This window comes from Zalophus californianus, chromosome 4 (genome assembly GCF_009762305.2).
Source record: "Zalophus californianus isolate mZalCal1 chromosome 4, mZalCal1.pri.v2, whole genome shotgun sequence".
Classification (NCBI taxonomy): Eukaryota; Metazoa; Chordata; class Mammalia; order Carnivora; family Otariidae; genus Zalophus; species Zalophus californianus.
The window spans coordinates 190,248,980-190,269,208 of NC_045598.1; positions in this window are offsets into that span (position 1 = coordinate 190,248,980).

Consider the following 20,229-nt stretch of genomic DNA (forward strand, 5'->3'; position numbering starts at 1 on the left):
CAAAAGAATCCTTAAAGAGAAAACCAGAGTTGGAGAACTTGCACTTCTCGATCCAAAACTTGGAAGAATTAGGACTGAGTGGCCCTGGCACGAGGACAGACACACAGATAAACACAAACAGAACCGGGAGTCCAGAAGTAACCCAGCCACCAGCAGTCACTGGCCTTGGTTGGGGGCCACAGCCCTCTGTGGGGAGAGGAGAGTCTTTCCAGCAAACGGGGCCAGGACAGTTGCACATCCACGTGCAAAAGAAGGAAGCTGGACCCCTACCTCACACCACATACACAAACACGTAAGCACAGAAAGGACGCCCATTAGCCAGTGGGGAAATGCAAATCAAGCCTACAGTGAAATACCGCCTCATGCCCACTAGGCTAGCACTCCACGTTCTCTCCAACACTTCACTTATTCCCTCCCCTCCCGCTTTTTTTTTTGTTATAGCAGGTGCACCAACTGTGCTGAGAGGCAGGGACGGACAAGGCACAAGGTGGGGCTGTGTGGCCGCAAGGCTGACACAATGGGGAAGGGGGTGCTGAGCAGAGGCGCCCCGGGATGCCCCAGGCCACAGCCAGGAGCAGCAGGCCCTGCAGGGAAGGCACGGCGACCATGCTTGGGGTCCAGCAGGCCACTCAGTGGAACTGTGCACATCCCTGACCCTTCCCCCGATGGTCCCCTTGGGCTAGCAGGCTCCACTCCTTCCCTGGACACTGGCCACATGGCATCCTCCCCCCAGCCAAGCAGCACACAACCAGGGCATCTTCTTCGTCGGACAGCTGGGGACACACTCACCTCTGGTCTGCGCCCACAGCTGCTCCCACAGAGGGATGCTGGCCTTGTAGGCACAGAGCTCTTTGGCAGTCAGGCCATACAGCAAGTGCTGAAGGAGCTTGTTCAGGGTGACGGTCTGAACGCCAGCCAACAGGGCAACAGATGTGTGTTTACACAGCAGAAGACACCAGCAGTGACCAGCAAGCCGGGGACAGGCCTGGGAATGCTCCTTCTCGGGCTGGAGCCGGTGGGTTCACACGTATGGAAAATCTGAGCCGTATGCCACGGTAAGTGCAGACTCTCGCAGAACTCAGTGTTTTTCATGAAAAAGGAAAGAAAAACCTCACAGAGCACCTTATGTTCAAAGAGCTTGCCACCTAACGTTGCTGTTCCCTGGGGGCCAGCAAAGGCCCCTCCCAGCCTCCCGCACCCGCCTCCCTGCAGCCATGCGGTCCTCGCAGGTGCGCGAGGCACGGTCTGGGCAGCTCCACACCCTCCCCCTGCTTCTCCAACACTCCTGGAAGACCGGGGACCGGGCAGGGAAACGTCTAAAGAGCACTCGGCCATGTGGAAAAAACGGGGTGGCCACTGAGGGCCCAACCGGGCCACGAGAGGCAGCAGCCGACAGCAGCTCAGCCCTGGTGTGGTGCGTCCAAGCCAGCTGCCATGGCCACCTGCCACAGCCGCCTGCCACGGCCACCTGTGGCACCTCCCTCCGCCAGTCACTGAAGAAGTTATTTTGGAAAACTTTTTTTTTTTAAGATTTTATTTATTAGAGAGAGAGCACAAGCAGGGGTAGGGACAGAGGGAGAAGGAGAAGCAGACCCCCACTGAGCAGGGAGCCTAAAACGGGACTCGATCCCAGGACCCCAAGATCATGACCCGAGCTGAAGCCAACGCTCAGCTGACAGAGCCACCCAGGCGCCCCTGGAAAACTTCTTTTGTTGTATATTCATGATCCAGTGATTTCCCATAAAATGTGGCAACCTCCCCAGCAGCTCAGCACAGAGCACACCCAGGCTCATTGTCGTTGTCGGGGACACAAGCCCGCCCGCACACCCCCTGCAACCCTCACCCCTGCCACCAGTTCTCCAGGTCTCACTAACACCTAGTGGTACACAGCTTGCAGGTGCAGCGGCTGGATCCCGGACCCAGGCACCCCCGGCCTGGGGGTGGGAGGGTGGGGTGGGGTGGGGTGGTCACCAGTCCAGAGTGAGCCATGCAGCCACTGGCTGGACGCACACTAGACATGACCTGGTACCAGCTGTGTTCACGGTCTGCACAATCTCTCTCCCGTCGTCCTTCTAAAACCAGGAAGTGCATTCTAGCTCAGGCCCTGTTCCATCATCAGGATCCTGAAGCCACTGTGTTTTCAAATTCAGACTACACAGGTTTTATAAATGACAGTGTGGCAGGTAAAGGCTGTAAGATCTCCGAACAGATGCAGAAAAGGGACCTGACAAAATCCAACACCTCTCATGATAAAAATAAACACACTCAACAAACACAAGAGCACACACAACAGAATGAGATAAAAGGCATCCAAACCAGAAAGGGAGAAGTAAACGGTCTCTTTCCAGATGGTGTGATTGTGTAGCTAGAAAACCCAAAAACATCTACAGAATTACTAGAGCTAGTAAGTGAATGCAACCCAGCTGCAGGTACAAGGTCAACACACTAAGTCAGTTTAGTGTCTTCACACCTACAACAACCCAAGAAGAAAATCAGGAACCGACTTCATTTGCAACAGCACCAAAAAAAAAAAAAAAAAAAAAAAAAAAATCTAGAAATGCATTTGACCAAGGAAGTGATAGACTTGCACACTGAAAGCTACAAAACACTGCTGAAAGAAATTAAAGAAGATCTAAATAAATGGAAGTTCATCCCATGTTTGTGGGGCGGGGACTTCATTGCGCCAAGATGGCAGTATTCCCCAAAGTGATCTGCAGATATAAGCCCCGTCCCCACCAAAATCCCAAAATCCTTGCGGAAACTGACAACTCAATTCTAAAATTCACACAAAAATTCAAGATACCGGGGCGCCTGGGTGGCTCAGTCATTAAGCATCTGCCTTCGGCTCAGGTCATGGTCCCAGGGTCCCAGGATCGAGTCCCGCATCGGACTCCCTGCTCGCGGGAAGCCTGCTTCTCCCTCTCCCACTCCCCCTGCTTGTGTTCTCTCTCTCTTTGTCAAAATAAATAAATAAAATCTTAAAAAAAAATACAAGATACCCAGAGTAGCCAAAATAGTCTTGAAAGAGAAAAACAAAGTTGGAGGACTCACACATCCCGATTAAAAAACGCTTCATCAAGCTTCAGTAATCCAGATGGCGTGGTGCTGGCGCCAGGACATGCACAGGGGAACAGAGCGAAGCTGACCGTCCAGAGATCGGCTCCCGCAGCGACAGCCGCCGACTCCCCCCAGGGCGGCAAGGCACTCCACAGGGAAAAGGCGTCGTTTCCACAAGTGCGGGTGGACTCTCCACTGCGAAGAAGCGGAACAGCCTTCACAAAACTCACTCAAAACTCATCAAAGTCCTCAAGCTAGAACGATTGCACTCGTAGAAGAAAACGCAGGTGCACATCTTCATGAGCAGTTTTCAAGTATGACAGCAAAAGATCAAAGATCCAACAGCTCCATTACACTCCTCCAAACGTAAACCTTTGTGCTCCACACGATGCCATCAGAAGCCACAGAAAGAGACAAAATGTTTGCAAATCATTTAAGAACATATAAAACACCATTACACCTCAACAATGATGACAAATGGCCTAATTAAAAATGGGCATTTTTAGTGAAGTTAAATTTTTAAATGAATTTTTAAATTTTTAATGAAGTTTTAATGAAACGGACATTTCTCTGAAGAAGATGAACACAGGGCCAGCAAGCACATGTAAAGATCAACATCTTGGGGCACCTGCGAGGCTCCGTGAGTTAAGAACCAACTCTTGATTTCTGCTCAGGTCATAATCTCAGGGGTGAGATGGAGCCCTGCTCAGGATTCTCTCTCTCCCTCTGCCTCCCCTCCCCCCACCCCCACTCGCTCACGAGCACGCTCTCTAAAAAATAAATAAATCTTTATTTTTTAAATTTTTTTAAAGATTTTATTTATTTATTTGACAGAGAGACAGCGAGAGAGGGAACACAAGCAGGGGCAGAGGCAGAGGGAGAAGCAGGCTTCCCGCGGAGCAGGGAGCCCGATGCGGGACTCGATCCTGGGACCCTGGGACCATGACCTGAGCCGAAGGCATAAGCTTAACGACTGAGCCACCCAGGCGCCCCCAAAATAAATCTTTAAAAAAAAATAAAGATGAGCGTCGGATGTCTGCCGATGTCTGCTCCTTAGTGGCCACGTGATCTTCAGCAAGCACTAAACTTGTCCGCACCCTGGCCTCCTCAGGCTCTGAAAGAGGCCAACAGTACCCACCTCTCCGAGGACGGGCCAGAAGCCGTGCAGCCGCAGAACACACGCATCATCGGTGACGGCCCACTGTACCCACAAAACCCACATTTGGGGCGCCTGGGGGCGCTCAGTCGGTTGAGATTCCGATTCTCGGTTTCTGCTCAGGTCATGATCTCAAGGTGGGGGGATCAAGTCTTGCCCGAGCTTCATGCTCCGCGTGGAGTCTGCTTCAGACTCTTTCTCTCTCTAAAATACATTTTTTTTTAATCTTAAAAAAACAACAAAAAAACACCCACATTTCAAAAGCTGCCCCTGCACCAGAACATCCTGGAGTTATCTCCCAGCCCTCCCCACCCACTCCCTGGGCGGGGGGAGCTGGACGGGGAGGGGGGTAGGTGCCGTGGAGGCACACTATCTCCACCGCCTTGCCCCTCCGCAACCCCTCAGACCTTCCCAGCCTCTGCCCTGCCCCCTCCGCCCCGCCCCACCCCCACCTCCACCTCCACCACGCTCCACCGCCCCGCCCCGCCCCACCTCCGCCCGCCTCCGCCCCGCCCCTCCACCACGCTCCACCGCCCCGCCCCGCCCCACCTCCGCCCGCCTCCGCCCCGCCCCTCCACCACGCTCCACCGCCCCGCCCCGCCCCACCTCCGCCCGCCTCCGCCCCGCCCCTCCACCACGCTCCACCGCCCCGCCCCGCCCCACCTCCGCCCGCCTCCGCCCCGCCCCTCCACGCCACCGCCCCGCCCCGCCCCACCTCCGCCCGCCTCCGCCCCGCCTGCGCCTGGCTCCGCCCTGCCCCTCCTCCCCCGCCCCCCGCCCCGCCCCGCCTCCCCCGCTCCGTCCGGGTTCCGAGCTTCCCAGCGCCCACGCCGCACGGCCTCCTTCGCGTCCCCTCCGCGTCCCCTCCGCGTCCGGACTCTCCGGCTCCCTTCCCGCCTGCTGCGTCCGCCTTCCTTTCCTGGGCTTTCGTGGAAACTCCCAACGGGGCACGTTACCCTGTGCCTTCCCCCGACTGCGGCGCCAGCACCTCGGCCCGCAGCTTCGGCTCCGGTAGTGCCTTCCATCCACGCGCCTCCTGCCCGATCGCGTCGCCTCGGCCTCCCGTCCGCGGACGCTTCCCGCCTCTGGCCGCAGCCAGCTCCTTGCGGCCCGACGCGGCCGCGCCTCCTCCACGCCGCCCTCCGCGCCGGCCCTTCTCTGGGGCACGCTCCGCCTCGAGCCCTCCGGCCTGTTCCTTTCCGATGTGTTTCCTTTATTTCTCTTCTGTTTGCTTTTCATGTTCACCCCGTCCTTTCCCTGCGTAGCGTCCACTTGCTGGTTGTCTCCCCTCCGAGGGCCCCGTCCTCAGGGACCACCTCGCGTCCACTGAGGGCCATCTTCACCTCGTCCCCAGAACAGAGCGAACACACCACCAGAGGCCGCGACGCGGCGGCGGCCACCCGCTGGAGCTCACGGGGAGGGGCGAGGGTCCAGAACGCTCAGGCCAGCCTGTAGCACCGCCGCTGGGACCCCAGGCTGTTTCTGCGGCCTCTGAAATGGCTTGTCCTTCTCGGGAGTGGAACCCTGGGCAGCGCTCCCGCGGCCAGACCTCCGGCTTCCGTCTCCCCCCCGCCCCCCAGACTCCCCCAGCCCAGCCCCAAACACCAGCCCCCCCCCAGGCTCCACCCATTTACTTCACAAAAAATCCCTACTAGAAATTTAGGCACTAGGTTCATGCCCTGCAAGAATAAACATCATGCCCCCAGCGGGTCATGAGAATCACACTTTCGGATGCATTCACGCCTCTTCTTCTTGGATGGCTTTTCATGGTTACTCATTTTCACTGGCCTGGTGACCTCTGCATATCTATAACAAAAACTTATACATAAATATGTAAATCTGCTGCTCACTTAAAAAGCCTGCCACTTTAAAAAACAGCGAAAGATTCAAAATCTTGTAGAAGTCTCCGATCTTTCCAGGGACTTTTTTCTCTTTCTATATAGCTATATGCCTGACAGCAAACCTGCGAGCGGGGCAGCGAGGGCGCACCGCTCCGGTCTAGGCGGAGAGCTGGAAGCCGCGGGAGCACGTGGGGCCACCGCGGCAGCCCTCCTGCGGCCTCGGCAGAGCCGGCCCTCTCACTTCTCCCACCACTTTAGGAACACGGTCCTTCACAAAGAAATTACCAGGGTGAGAAAATACATACAGAAACAAAACACAAACTAAACAGACAGGACCCAAGGTAGTGGCCTGAGCAGGAGCCGCGGACTGCCACCTCAGCCACCCCGACAGCCGGGCCCCAGGCACGAGGACTGGGGCCTAGCAGAGCCCGGCACACCACTCCTCAGCTCACCGCACAGCTCACTGGACACCCACAGGGAATCCACATCACACGTACGGGGACCAGTGAGAAGGACAGAAAACAGCCTGCATCGTCAAGGATGCAGAGTATGCGGCCGGGAGGCATAGTCCCCCTCTGGGACATGGGCGACCATTCCCCGATAAGGTGGACACAGACTTCCATAGGACCCAGCGGTTCCACTTACAGCTGTTCCCGTAAATACGTGCGCGTGAATGTTCACAGCAGTAATATGAACAACCGGCTGGAGGTGGGAACGATCCAGACCATCAACACACAAACGGACGAGCAGAAGGTGCTAATATTCATCCAGTGGAATACGCTCCCCTGTAAGAAGGAACTGAGTATCATCATAGGCTACAGGGACACAAAAGGACAAATATCGAGTGATGCCCTTACATGAAATATCCAGAACAGGCCAATCCGTAGAAACAGAAAGCTGGTCAAAGGTTGTCAGGAGCTGGGAGGAGAGGGAAACAGGAGTACGGCTTTCCTTTTGGGGTGATATGGGGTTCTGGAAGCCGGTACAGGTGGTGGTAGCACAAGGCTGTGAATGCACTTCTTGCCACGGAACTGCGTACTTTAAAGTGGTTCAAGTGATGACTTTTCTATTATGTAAGTTTTATCACAATTAAAAGAAACACAATATAAAAGCTTCTGTAACTTTCTGACATTTTCCAGGAGAGCAAATGAAGATTTGGAACGGAACATCAGGCACAGAGAGAAACCCTGCCCCGGCGCACAGCACGAGGCCAACACGGCTGGCCCAGAATCCGCGCCACACGTTTCCGGCTGGCTGGCCACGCAGCTCCGCACAATGTCGGCAACGGTTAACGTTTGGGTCACGTCATCATAACAGTCCCAGTTTCTGCGACCTGAACAGATCAGCCACCTGGAACGTGTGGGTCTCTGTCCGCACACGCCTACCTGGAGGAGGCGAGCGCCCACCTCACGGCAGGGACACAGAAGCCGCCAGTGGCCTGCCACAGAAGGGAGCAGCCCGGCTCCCCAGTCTCTCCCCCGAGACTACAGAAAACTAGTAAACACCACTGGATGTTGCGCAGAGAAAACATCAAATGAAACAAGTCACATATCCCAGGGCACTTCATTCAAAAGGGGAAATATATTCAGAACAGAAGCCAAGCTACCGGATTCTAAAACTCACATCCCAGTCACCGTGAAGTGAAAAGCAAATCCCGTGGTCGAGACCTGGGACACTCACAGCGCCAAACGTCTCAAAAGCAGACCCCACCACGGTCTTTTCCATCAGGTGTCTTCTTTCTTGCCCTGGACAAAGGCAGCTATTCACACGATCATCTGATACAAGAACGGGGCACAGAACGGGAGAGGGAAAGACGGGTCAGGGACAACCATCTACCTCCCGCCTTGTCAACCATGTTTGATTTTAGTCTTTGAAAGACATGTAGTTACGTTGATTGTTACCAAACTCACAATTATTTCTGGCAAAATCATTTATTTAAAACAAAAACAAAGCAAAGGAAAAAGAAATGAAAGGACCATGGTAGCTAAGAGAGGGTGCGATCAGGCCGTTAGCCTTCTGTCTCCGTTCCAGTTTGCCTGGATTCTTACTTCTGCCCGAGTCAAAGCAAAGACTGGCTAAACACAGGAGGGCAGGTCCCAACTCCATGGCCAAGGCCAGACCACGGACCACCCCACTGCGCTCACCTCACTTCCTCCCATCCGTTACCTCCCCTCCTCCACAGAGATGGGGACTGAGAACAAACCTTACCCGGTAAGTACTTTACATGAACACAAAGTACATACTTCCACATTAACAAGATGACATGCAAATTAAGAAATGCTCAGGGGTTAAAAAAAAATGAAGAATAGAATGCAACATACTGAAGACTGTGGCTTTAAAAATGAAACACTGACAGCACATAAAAGACTCAAACCTGCTGTTCTCCACATCTTCTTGGATTTTCTTTTGGTTTGGTTCCTTCGCTTTCTATTTCTTTGAGTTTCTAGCTTCATGGGCTCAGTACTCTCTTCTTCCTTTAATCAAAGAAATGTTTCAATGTGACTCCCAAGGGGAGAAAGGCAAAGCCGACGTTGAAACAATGTCTTTGATGGGAAGAAACACAAACTGCACAGAGAAGTGATAAGATCACCCCTTCCTCTCCTTCTCCAGTCTGATGGCCACGTCCTTGCTCCACACCACCGGTGTCTGTCTGCGGACACACACTCCCCCCATCCCACTCTCCACACTGCCGGCAGGGCTCAGTTAGGTTAAGCGATTACAAGAGCGCACAAGTGCTGAACAAAAATTGCAACCCACCCAGCAAAGGCCACTTCTTCTTCCCAAAAGTATCCTATTATCTCATGAGGGCAACTTTATCTTTCTTTTTTTTTTAAAGATTTTATTTATTTATTTTGAGAGAGAGAATGAGATAGATAGAGAGAGCACGAGAGGGGGGAGTCAGAGGGAGGAGCAGACTCCCTGCTGAGCAGGGAGCCCGATGCGGGACTCGATCCCAGGACTCCAGGATCATGACCTGAGCCGAAGGCAGTTGCCCAACCAACTGAGCCACCCAGGCTCCCGGCAACTTTATCTTTCACCAAGAACTGCTTCAAATCAGACACTTGACCACCTCCCACGACACCTCCCTTATCTGTAACTGCATATCCCTGATTTTAAGAAAACACAGGGGCCTGGGCAGCATCATGGAAGACCCCGGGGCCAGCAGCAGGTCAGCTCTGAAGGTGAGCCTCGACCCACGTGGCAGCCTGTCATGCCAGGAGCTGACGGTGCAGCCAGCTGAGTCCACACCTAAAACACAGCAGCAGCTAACTCAGCCCACAGCCAAGAGAAAAGGCACACTGTCCATGAGGTCTGTGCTGGACCTGACGGCCCACAGATGGTATTCATTCTTGACCCCATTATCACTCTATTATTAGTCTCTCTAGGAACAGTTTCCAGTAACAGGTCCTGAGCATTTTCCTGGGTTTTATATGTCATCATGCTTGTATTAAGTACTACAACCAGGTATTGGGAATGCAGGTATGGACTCCACCGAAAAGAGCCCGTTTGCAAACTCTAGCTGAGTACTTAAGCTTTAGAAGCGTCAGACCAGAAGAACAAGGACAAAACCCTGTAAACTCAAGGTGTTACAAGATTACAGGGCGTTACTAGCGAGGTGACAAGGAGGAGGAAGGCACGTGGGGAGTCAGGAATGAGGGGCCGGGAAGACCGGCTCCCTAAGGTTAGCGGGAGTTGGACAGGCAGGGTCCAGGGCAGGAAGCCCCTTAGGGTGGAGGAAGGGGGCATGGGGTGGGTAAGTCAGCGTCCCTGGGGAGGGGAAACCCTGGGGACGGAGCGGGACTCCCCCAACCCTGGGGCTGGTGCAGGTGCTCTCCCTGGGCTGCAGGTGTGGTCCCTGCCCCTCTCTCCCCGCACAGGGGCAAGGTCTGGAGCAGGAGGGGGGCAGGGACAGTCTTGCAGAGGAGAGGGAAAGGGCACACGAGCAGGAGGCACCCCGACGGAAGCACCAATGCCGCGGGCATAGCCGGGGTCACCGAGGGCACAGCCCGGTCACAGAGAGGAACGAGGTCAGCTGCGGGAACAAGTCACCCAGGGTAAGGCCTCCTCTGGGCCCCACGCCGGCCTTTGGGCCCTCAGGCCGGGTGCCATCCTCTCTGCGGCTCTCCCAGGCTCCCTGGACCCCCCGGGGGCCCACGGCACCCACGCCCCCCGCCAGGCCGCCTCCCCGAGGTCAGTTCCGCGCCTGCGCAGTCGCTGCCACCGCGTGCGCCGGGCTGCCGCGGGGGACACCTGGGAAGGCTGGCTGGCGCATGCGCAGCCAGTGCTGGTGGGGCGGGGCGCACAGGAGAGGCCAGAGGTCCGCACGGCGACTCCTGGCCCCCTGCGCGCTGTGCTGGGTCTCGGGCCGCGGAGGAGTGCGGACATGGTGCCGCTTTTGCTGTTTGAACGCTAAATGGGGTAATGCTGGCAAGAAGCTCACAGGGCCATTGTCGGTGCCCACCTGGCGCAGCTGGTGTGCGACGTGAGCCCGGCGTGCTGGGCGCTGGGCTGGCTGGGGGGGTGTGAGGCAGAGAGCGTGTTCTTCAGTCCCCAGAAGCACAGCAGGGTTGACCGAGTCTGGGGAGACAGTCGGGAGAGGCGAACCCTGAGCTGAGTCGGGAAAGTGGAGAGTGGCTCCAGGCAGACGGGAGGGGGGCGGGGGGGGTGTGGGCAAGGCCACAGCCAGTGGCTGCAAATGGTGTGACAGTTGTGGGTCCCTCGTGCACCGTGGATGCAAGTGTCTGACGCTGGGTTCCCTCAGCAGCACACCCTTTGTGCAGAGAGTTTATTTGGGAGGTGGGCCCGGGAGGCAGGGGTAAGGGAGCAGAACCAGAGACAAGAGGGGGAGAGGTCAGGCTCACGGGTGTTGGAGTGCAAGCTCGCGCTGTGGTCTCAGCCCTGCTGGGGTCCGTGAGGGAAGGTAGACTGGCCTCCGGAGTGAGGAAGGGCTCCTCCAGCCAAGGGGCGCGGGAGCACTGACTCATTGGCTGGGAGGATCCCTCCTGAAAGTCACAGGTGCCTGCGGAAGGAACCGGCCAAACTGTGAGCCTGCATGTGAGTGTGTGTGCCTGTTGGGGCGGGGAGGCCCGGTGGGCGTGGATGTGGCTGCGCAGGTACCGGGGGCACCGCCGGCTCAGGTAACATAACCACATCCTTCCGCTGGCATTGTAGAGCTGACTGGGCCTTAGAGGGCAGCCGGCTCCTGGGGCAGGGAGGCCTGCAGGAAGCTGAGCGCCTCCATCCAGCGGGAGACCGAAGTGAGGATGGAGGGAGGTGGATACCAGGAGCCTGCAGGGTTCCAGTCTGCATGGCTGGCGGCGTGGGGCTGTCTTCTGACCCCCCAACCCCGGCGCAGGAAAACCACCTGACAGTAGAACAGAGGGGAGGACACGTTTCTCTGCATTACAGTCTGATTGTTTTATAAGTTCTAGTGCCTTTGTGCAAGATGATTAAAGATGCCGTTTTCCTGCCTTCTGAACAAATGGATGTTAAGTGAGGAGCTGTCTTCCTGCTTGAGTGAGTAATGGCCGGACAGCAGCCTTCCGTCGGGCGAGGGCCTCCCACTGCCAGGAGCGCGTGCCGCCGAAGCTTTGCATAAAGATGGCATCTAATCTACAGTTGTGCCTGGATTTGCTCGAACCCCATGGAGGCTGAACTCATTCTATTCAGAACACCACAGGAACAATAACCAAAAAGGGGTACCATGAAGGCAACATCTATCATATGCCTCTTAAAAAACCCCCTTGTCAGCATCAGTGACAATGGCATTACTGCTCAGTCACTAAGATTAAAAATTAGTCATACGTGGAAAATCGAAACGGGTTTTCAGGGAGAAGGAAGCTTTGGTTCCACTGAATAATGCCCCCTTTTTTTGCTTGGTAAATGAATGATGCATATTTTCTGATGATATATATTTTTGAGGGTAGCTGTGTCTAGGTGGTCCCAGATGGGAGGTAAAAGCCTTCTTCTCAGGTGACTGGCTGGGCAGATGTCAAAAACATTTTATAAATTATATCCCAGACTATCTGACAATAAGGTATTCGGTGGTGATGTCAGAGTGACCTCCATCTAGAATCTGAATCTTTCTGGCTTAGGTCACAAACGAATTAGTTTGGGAAATTAAGGGGTTTTTTCCCCCACATAGCACAAGCTATCAGTATGGCACAATCATTAATTCAAGGCCTCATTTGGCTGGCCAGTGCCCTCTCACCCCTGCAACCCCCCCCCCACACACACACAGAGCCCCACTCTCCTGCCACCTCCTCTGCCCCTCGGCAGCCCACGGTCAGTGGGGTCCTTGCTTCCTTGGTCACCAACACATAGAAACAGTCCACAGGGAGCCTCTGCAGCCTCCCAACCCCGCATGCGCCATGCCCGTGTCCCCCTTTCCTCTGCCTTCTGTTCTGTGGTTGGACTGTTGGTACTTTTGCCAAAGGCCAGCTGGCCCTGTGGCCCTCCCCTGACCCCACGGCCAAGGGTCACAGCCAGAGCAGAACTCCCCAGACGTGTTCACTTCCTGCGTCCACTTCCTCTCCAGCTTGCTTTTGATTCTGATCAGAGCAGCCATTTGTCTGTGCCCCCCTGAGAAGTCTCCTGGCAAGGTCTGCACTGCTCTGCGCCACATCCTTGGTCCCATCCCTCCAGCCGTCGGCAGCATGACACGAGGCATCGGTCACTGGCTGTCCTTGGACCTCAGCCCTCCCCAGGTTTCTCCAGCTCAGCAGACTGCTCCTCACCTGTCTGCTGCCCCTCCAGAGCTCCCTGCCAGCCTCCAGCCCCAGGTGCTTCTCCAGCTGTAGAATGCACAGCAGCGGGTTATGAGGAGGCCTCCGTGGTGGAAGACGTACAGGTGCTCCCAGCTGTCTGCCTGACAGCCATGCTCAGGGACAGCCTGGGGCCCTAACTTGGAACCCTTCTAAGGATGGAACGAGTTCCCCACAGTGGCCAGAAAAATGCCCTTGGGGCCAGGCCACTCTACCAAATTTACAAGGACAACAATTTGCCCCCCTTCCTGTTTCCTTGGACCTCATTGCCGAAAAGTGCCATTTCCCCAGAAGCCAGCAGGTGGGTCACCTGCCTTGTTCAGAGCAGGACGTCTCCCTCCCCATGTGCACACCTGGCACCTTTATATCCAGGAGGGAAAGAGCATAAATGTGGCCTGGGAAGAGTCGAGAGTGTGTGCCCGCAGAGCCCCCTCCCTCCAGGGCCCCTGCGCAAGGCCCCCTCTTGAAGAAGGGAGCTTTAAGGAGTTCTCTCTGTTCCCAAATGGCTTTTTCTTTTGTGCCCCCTGCAAGCCGTCCCTCCCAGTGGCTCTTCCCACTTCTCTCCAAATGACTCTTACCTTGTGTTCAAATAAGAATAAATATGTGTGTCTGTCCTCTGGGGCCTTTGACAGCCCCGAGCTGGTCCCTGACTTAGGTTGGATTGATGGCGCCGTCTTGCCAGGAAGCCAGGTGCATCTTTTACTAGAGGCGGTCTCCAAGTGATAAATGGCTCTCTCACAAACACAAAATTGTTGAGAGTATTTACAAACAATTCATTTTTCATGTTCTGTTGATTCTCCTCCGGCGTCCCTCGGTGACACCCCCACCGCTGATGCATCGGGGGCGATTACTGCCATTGATTAAGGCTTCCTGTGGTCCTGCGGAGCCCGCTTCTCCATTTGTCACAGACAAGTGGCTCGCACGCCGCAGTATATCATGTTCTCTTCGTGCTTCACTGTTATTTGTTTTTCAATTTGTGTCGTGTACCCTCTAAGTACAGGTGCACATGCCAAAGCTCCGGAATCTTAGCATGCCACAACGTGGACAAATACATGCGTAATTAAATGATCTGGCTTTTCCCCGATCCTGTGCCTCCAAAGCCTGCCTCCCCTGCCTCCCGTTCTGAAGAAATGCAGATGTAAATAAACAGGGTCAACACTGTCACCTAACTGAGACTTGAGGCCGGAGAGTAAGTCATGGAAGTACCACCACTTGCTTGACATTCAAGATTGAACCAAAAAAACCAAACCCGAATTTTTCAGGGGACAGACCTGGAAGTGGCCCAATCCAGGCATGGGGAGGATTTTCTAGAATCGGCTGCTTCCCCCCCCCCCCCCGCCCCGTTTCTCTACCTAGACCAGTACCTGGTGATCCCAGGTCTCCGACAGCGTCTCGCACGGCCAGGAGATGGGCTGGTGTGGGCAGAAGGTTCCGGACCCCACTGTGTGACCGCCGGCCTGTGGGCAAGGCTCTGAACTGCCGGCCAGCCACGTCCTCCTGTGGGATGCACAGAGGCTCAGAAGGGAGCCTGAGTTTCCTCCTGGCTTGGCGGCCCGCGTGTTCATGTTCACGTCAAGAGCCTGTTGGGCTCGGATTTGCAAAGTATGGATCTGTATGCCCGTGTGAGGCTGACGCACCGGTCCGTGCTGCCTCCGTCTGTGGAAACCCCTCTGGTGGCCTTCGTCCCCCTCCAACTACCGACCAGCCATCCGTCTGCCTTTTCTAACCCAAATTCTCCACCTCCTCATTTCCATTCTCTCGTTTTCCCGTCTCATTTTTTTTTAAACCTCGAAAGTACAGTAGTGCATTCTTGCTGTGACAAGTCCAATAACACGGAAGCGTGTGTGGCCAAACTCGGCTGGCGGTGCTGCCGGTTACGGGAGCAAAGAGGCGTATTTGCAGTCTTCTTCCTTGTCTTTCTTTTTAAAATACGTGGGATTTTTCCTCCACATAGATGTTATTTTGCAGTTTGTTTTATTTACTTAATGATATGACGTGGGCTTCCTTTGAAGTCATTACATATAGCTCTTATTTTATTTTTTTAAAAGGGATTTTATTTATTTATTTGTCAGAGAGAGCGAGCGAGTATAAGCAGGGGGAGGGACAGAGGGAGAAGCAGGTTTCCCGCGGAGCAGGGAGCCCGATGCGGGGCTCGATCCCAGGACCCTGGGATCATGACCTGAGCCCAAGGCAGACACTTAACGACTGAGCCACCCCGGAGCCCCCAGTATAGCTCTCCTTTTAAAACAATTTCATCATATCCTGCGGCATGGACGTGCCATTCTAGATTTGGCCGGACCTTTGGTAGGGAGCATTGGGCTTGCAGTCATGTTTTTACTCTGTTTTATTTTTGTATTAATTCTGACATTTTTACTTCAGAAGGTGTGACTTCTAAAAGCAGGTTCGCGGAAGCAGAGCATGCATATTTTAGATTTTAATAGCTCTGTCCAGATGACTTAACTAGAAGGCGCTGCCTCTTCACACGTGGGCCGGCCTGCACCCTTGGGCTCATGACCACCCCCTCTCCAGTGTCTGGCGAGCTTCCAAAAGCCAAGAGTCCCACTGTTCCTGGCTTTGCCTTGCCCTGACCCCCAGTGCAGGAGAGCGCATTTTCATGTGGATTTCGTGTTTGTATCCTGGGTGGGATGTCACCTATTGGTCCCCAGCCTGACACCGGCCATCCTCCATCCACCCCCACTGCACGGAGGCCGAAGCTGGCGTCTGCCTTTGCCGCCCGCCCGCGGGTCCGGTGAGACTCGGGGTGGGGAAGGGAGGCTGTGGCCTCCTGCAGCAACAGCGTTGGCAGCGTCGGTCCTGGACTTTGTGGGCCCCCACCTGCCGCCTCCGCTCCTCCACACTGTCCCACACCCTCACACTGGTGCCGTGTTCCGTCTCCTCTGGAAGTCCCGGGGTGCTGTCCACTCTCCTGGCTGGACGCAGACTGACACCTAACCCTTCCTCATTTTGTCTGTGGTTACCTTTGACTATTTTGGAACCAGTTTTAGGGGCTCTGTTATTTGGGGCGCTCACTCCTTTATCACATGTGTTGCAATTTTTTCCTCTCTCTTCTTCTTTTGACTTTTTCCTGATGTCTTTTGTTAGATAGAAACATTAAATCTTGATATTTTACAGTCTTTTCTTCTATGGTGTCTGGATTTTCTGTTTCAATGTAAAATGTTCCTCCAATCCTGAGGTTATTCGAATTGTCTCCTTTTTCTTCTCACACGGTTGGCAGGTTGCTTGTTTACATGGAAATCTTTAAGCCCGTCTAGGGAGAGTTGACATTTTTATGGTAAGTACATATTTCATCAAGGTGTATGGTATGTCCAACCATGGTTCAAGTCTGCTTTTAAATTGCTGAGTAAAATTGTATACATCTCATAGATCATGTACATTTCATGTCAAGTTTCTTCCTAGACATCAGATGGTCTGGTCACATTTGTGGCTGAAAATATTCCCAACTTCTATTTTTCTATTTCTAGTCGTGTGTGTGTGTGTTAAGTAATTGGTCTCTATATAGTGTCTTAATCTGTTCAGGCTGCTATAACACGGTACCACAGGCTGGGCAGCTTAGAACAACAGAGATTTATTTGCTCACAGTTCTGGAGGCTAAGTCCAAGATCAAGATGCCCGCTGCCTCAGGCCCGGCGAGGGCCCTCCCCCTGGTTTGCAGGGCCTGCCTTCCCGCCATGGGCCTGCCTGCTGGGGGCTGCAAGCTCTGGCGTTCTCTTCTTGCAAGGGCTCTGATCCTGCTGTGGGGCCCCACCCCCCAGCCTCACCTAAGGCTAGCCATCCCCCCAGCCTTCCTTCCAAACACTGTCACAGTGGGGGCAGGGCCTCAGCATTTGAAGGGGGGGCGCAGTTCCATCCCTAACAGTTAGTGTAAAACTAGCTACCTTACCAAATTCTCTAATCAGTTCTGATTGTTCTTTTGGCTGATATTCTTGGGATTTCAACTTATGCAATCATGTCACCTGAGTATAAAGAAAATTTTGTCTCCTTTCCCTAAGATTTTGTTTTCCTGCATTATTATTATTATTTCCTTAACTGACAACTACAAAACCACGCAGAAGAATAGTGGTAGTAGCAGCGTTCATATCTTGTTCCTGATTTAAATGTGGGTGGTTTTAAGATTTCAGTATGTAATATACTCATTGTCTGCATTTGATACATTGTCTTTATCAAACTGAGGAGTTCCCTTCCATTTCTGTTGTACTTAGAACCTGTTACAGAATAGTGGCTGAATTGTTCAGATGTGCTGGGGGCCTATGGAGATTCCCGCACGGCTTCCCCTCTGTAAATCTGAGATCACCTTGGCTGGTGGGTTCCTGATGTGAGACCTACTTGGTCAGGCAAATTATGCATTTAGCACACTGCTGGATCTGATTTGCTGTTATTTATATTCCAGTGGTGTACCTGTGTTGTGTTGGGACACTTTTGGCTCAAGCATCAGAAAGCCCAACTTGGAGTGACCGGGATGGAGAGGAGACTGGTTATATCAGCAAGCCAGAAACCAGAGGAGGAGAAGGGCCAGGATTCCTTGCCACCTTCAGTATGTCTGTGCTTTCCCCCTCGTCGCAAGATGACCACACAGTTCTTGGTGATGCGCCCAGTAATGACAGCATCCAGAGGTGGGGGGCATGGTCTCCTCCCATGGGGCTCTCCCAAGTGTACCCTGAAGACTCCTCTCTTGACCCACTACATCCTCAGCCTCCGGGTGCAGATCAGTCACTGGCAGAAGGCCTGCGGGGACCTCTGTAGATCACCGTGTCCTACAGGCGTCCGGGCAGTGAGTCTGTGTGTTGTGTCCAGGCATTGAGGCCACTTAACGGCCCCGGCCTCTGACAGCACCCCCTCCCCATGGCCCCAACTCCCTCTGGTTGTGCAGCAGCAGTCTACACCTTCTGGGGCTGAGCCTGGCCATCCTTCCCTGGAGGATGTGGCTTCGCAAAGGAAGTGGTCCCAGGAGCCAAACGAGACTCTACTGATAGGGGTGGGGCAAGTAGATGGGGCCAGGCCACCCACAAAGTCTGCAGCTTATGTTTGTTGATGGGAGCGATCCATGGCGTCTTGGGCCCTCTCTTCCTCAGACCTGGCAAGTTAGCCTGGTGAGCTGGGTCGGGGACCAGCACCCCTTTGGTAACTTGGCCTGTTTGACTAGCGGGGAAAGCACGTGTTCCCAGCCAGCTGGAGAAACCCGCCGCGTGCCTTTGAGAGTCCGGAGCCGCTTTCAGCCGTTCAGTCCACGGCTACTGGTCTGCTCCTATCTTCTCCACTCTCTTGGGTCAACTTGGATCATTTAAGTCTTGACACAGAATCAGCCATTTTCTTTAGATATTCCAGGTTACATTCATAATGCTTTCTGAGTCTGCAGAATCTCCCCGTGGCTTGCTTAATCCTCTTTTGCCTTAGCATGGTGTATTTGTATCTCCTCTCTGAGACAGCCACTACCCTCGGTCACCCCAAACACATTCTTGTCTTCCCAGCCGACAGGAAGGAATCGGGAATGCGGTGCTTTCCTCTTTGACACTTCTTTTCTCTTGTTCCTCCCTGGAACACTGAGGAGAAGGGACCGGTCTCTATTACGAGGTGGGACAGGGGCCTGGGAGTGGGCACTTCGGAATGGTGGCCTGGGGACAAAGAATAAACGTCTCACTCCCCGTGGCTAAACAACTGTGTCCGGATCTCAGGCAGTCAGAGGCCAGTCCTAGTTGATTACACTCTCTTTTTTCACTGATGGGTCCACTCAAGGATTTATCAACTTTGTTTTTTCCCACTCAGCTTTTTTGCTATATGACTGATGCCAACTTTTAATCTTTAGTAATTTCCTCTTTGCACTTTTTTTTGATTTGGTGAATTTATGTCATATATAGAAATACATGTATACACACACCTACGTATAGGCAATAAACTCACCTAAGTTTACAGAATTGCCTTTGGTTTATTCCATACGTTTTATATAATGTTATTTACTTCCTAGTTATGTTTTAGGTATAGTTTGTATTTTAACTTTCCTTATTCTAGAAATATCTCCTCGCTTCCAAATGGTTATATTTTCCGTTGCCAATTTCTAAACATTCACTCTCTAAAAAGCAAGCTTTGGGATGGCTTTATTATTGAAGGTGCCCAGGTTCACCAACCACATAGTTCTGCAAGAACTGCTTAGCAAAGCAGCAACCTCCCCCAGCCCGGCTGCCCCTCCCCAGGGGCAGCCCCTTGTGACCCCTGGAGTTGGTGAGTTGTGGTATTGAATCCCACAGTTCTGAACAACATGCTTCTGCAGTTTCCTAATTTCGGGGTCACTCATTGACAGCCTCAGGAGGATGAAATGTCAGCATCTGTCCCCTCCACTTGCCCTGTCTCCCTCCACCTTCACCTCTCCCCTCCTCCTAATAGAATCAAGTGATAATTGACCTGAGGTCAAGATGCCAGGAGGACATCTGATTACATTATTACGGCTATGAAAAGGAATGCACAGCTGAGTCAGGTAATATTCTGTGATTACTTTTTATTTTCCCTGTCTTGTTTTGTTACTACTGCTGTGTCAGATGTTGTGTCCAGGGCGGGCCAGGAAGCTTAGCTTACAGGGTTTAGCTCCCTGGGCTGCAGGCCTCCGCGTGCATGTGGCGGGCGAGCGAGGCCGTGGCTCAGCACCGTGACACCGCAGGGACCCAGGCCGGTGGTTAGGATGGGAAGGCTGGAACTTCAGACGAACCTGATGAACACTGGCCTGGTTACTGCTTATGCACTGGTGTTTCTGCCCCTACAAGAGGTGTGTTGTTGGTGAGGCGAGCCCCACAGGAAATCTGAGTGTGTGCCGGAGCTACCCGGGACCCAGGGAAGTTATGGAGGGACCCGCGTGGAGGTCCATTGCTGGGACAGCCCTTCAGGGAGTGCAGGCTCTGGACAGAGTCTGATTCTGGAAGCAGGCCAGTTCCTCTGGCCAGGCTGGTCCTGGAGGCCAAGTTGGTTCTACAAGTTGTTTGTGGAAGACGATTCTGCAAGCAGATTGCAGGGTCGGGTTCCAGGGAGGGTTTCGAAGCAAGATTCTGGAAGCGAGTTCCGCCGGCGTGAGAGTGGACCGCGCAGACGACACCCGGGCTGGGTCAGGGCCGAGCCTGCGTCTGCGAGCGAAGAGAGCGGGCATTGACGAAGGACTCGCACCAGCGCTCGCTCTAACACTCCCGTTAAAAACCCCGTTGCGAACATTTCTTTGGACAAGCTCCTGGGCGGGCCCTGTTGACTGGGTGGGTGGGACCCAACGGCGCGGTGCAAGCTCGTGGAGTCGGCTCACGGAGCCGAGCACGCAAGCGCCGGGAAGGTCGGGCTGGCTGCGTTTGGGAGTTGCTTTTTTCCTTTTCCTCTAACTTTCCTTTTTCTCTTAACTTTTCAGCACGCACAGCGGATGCCG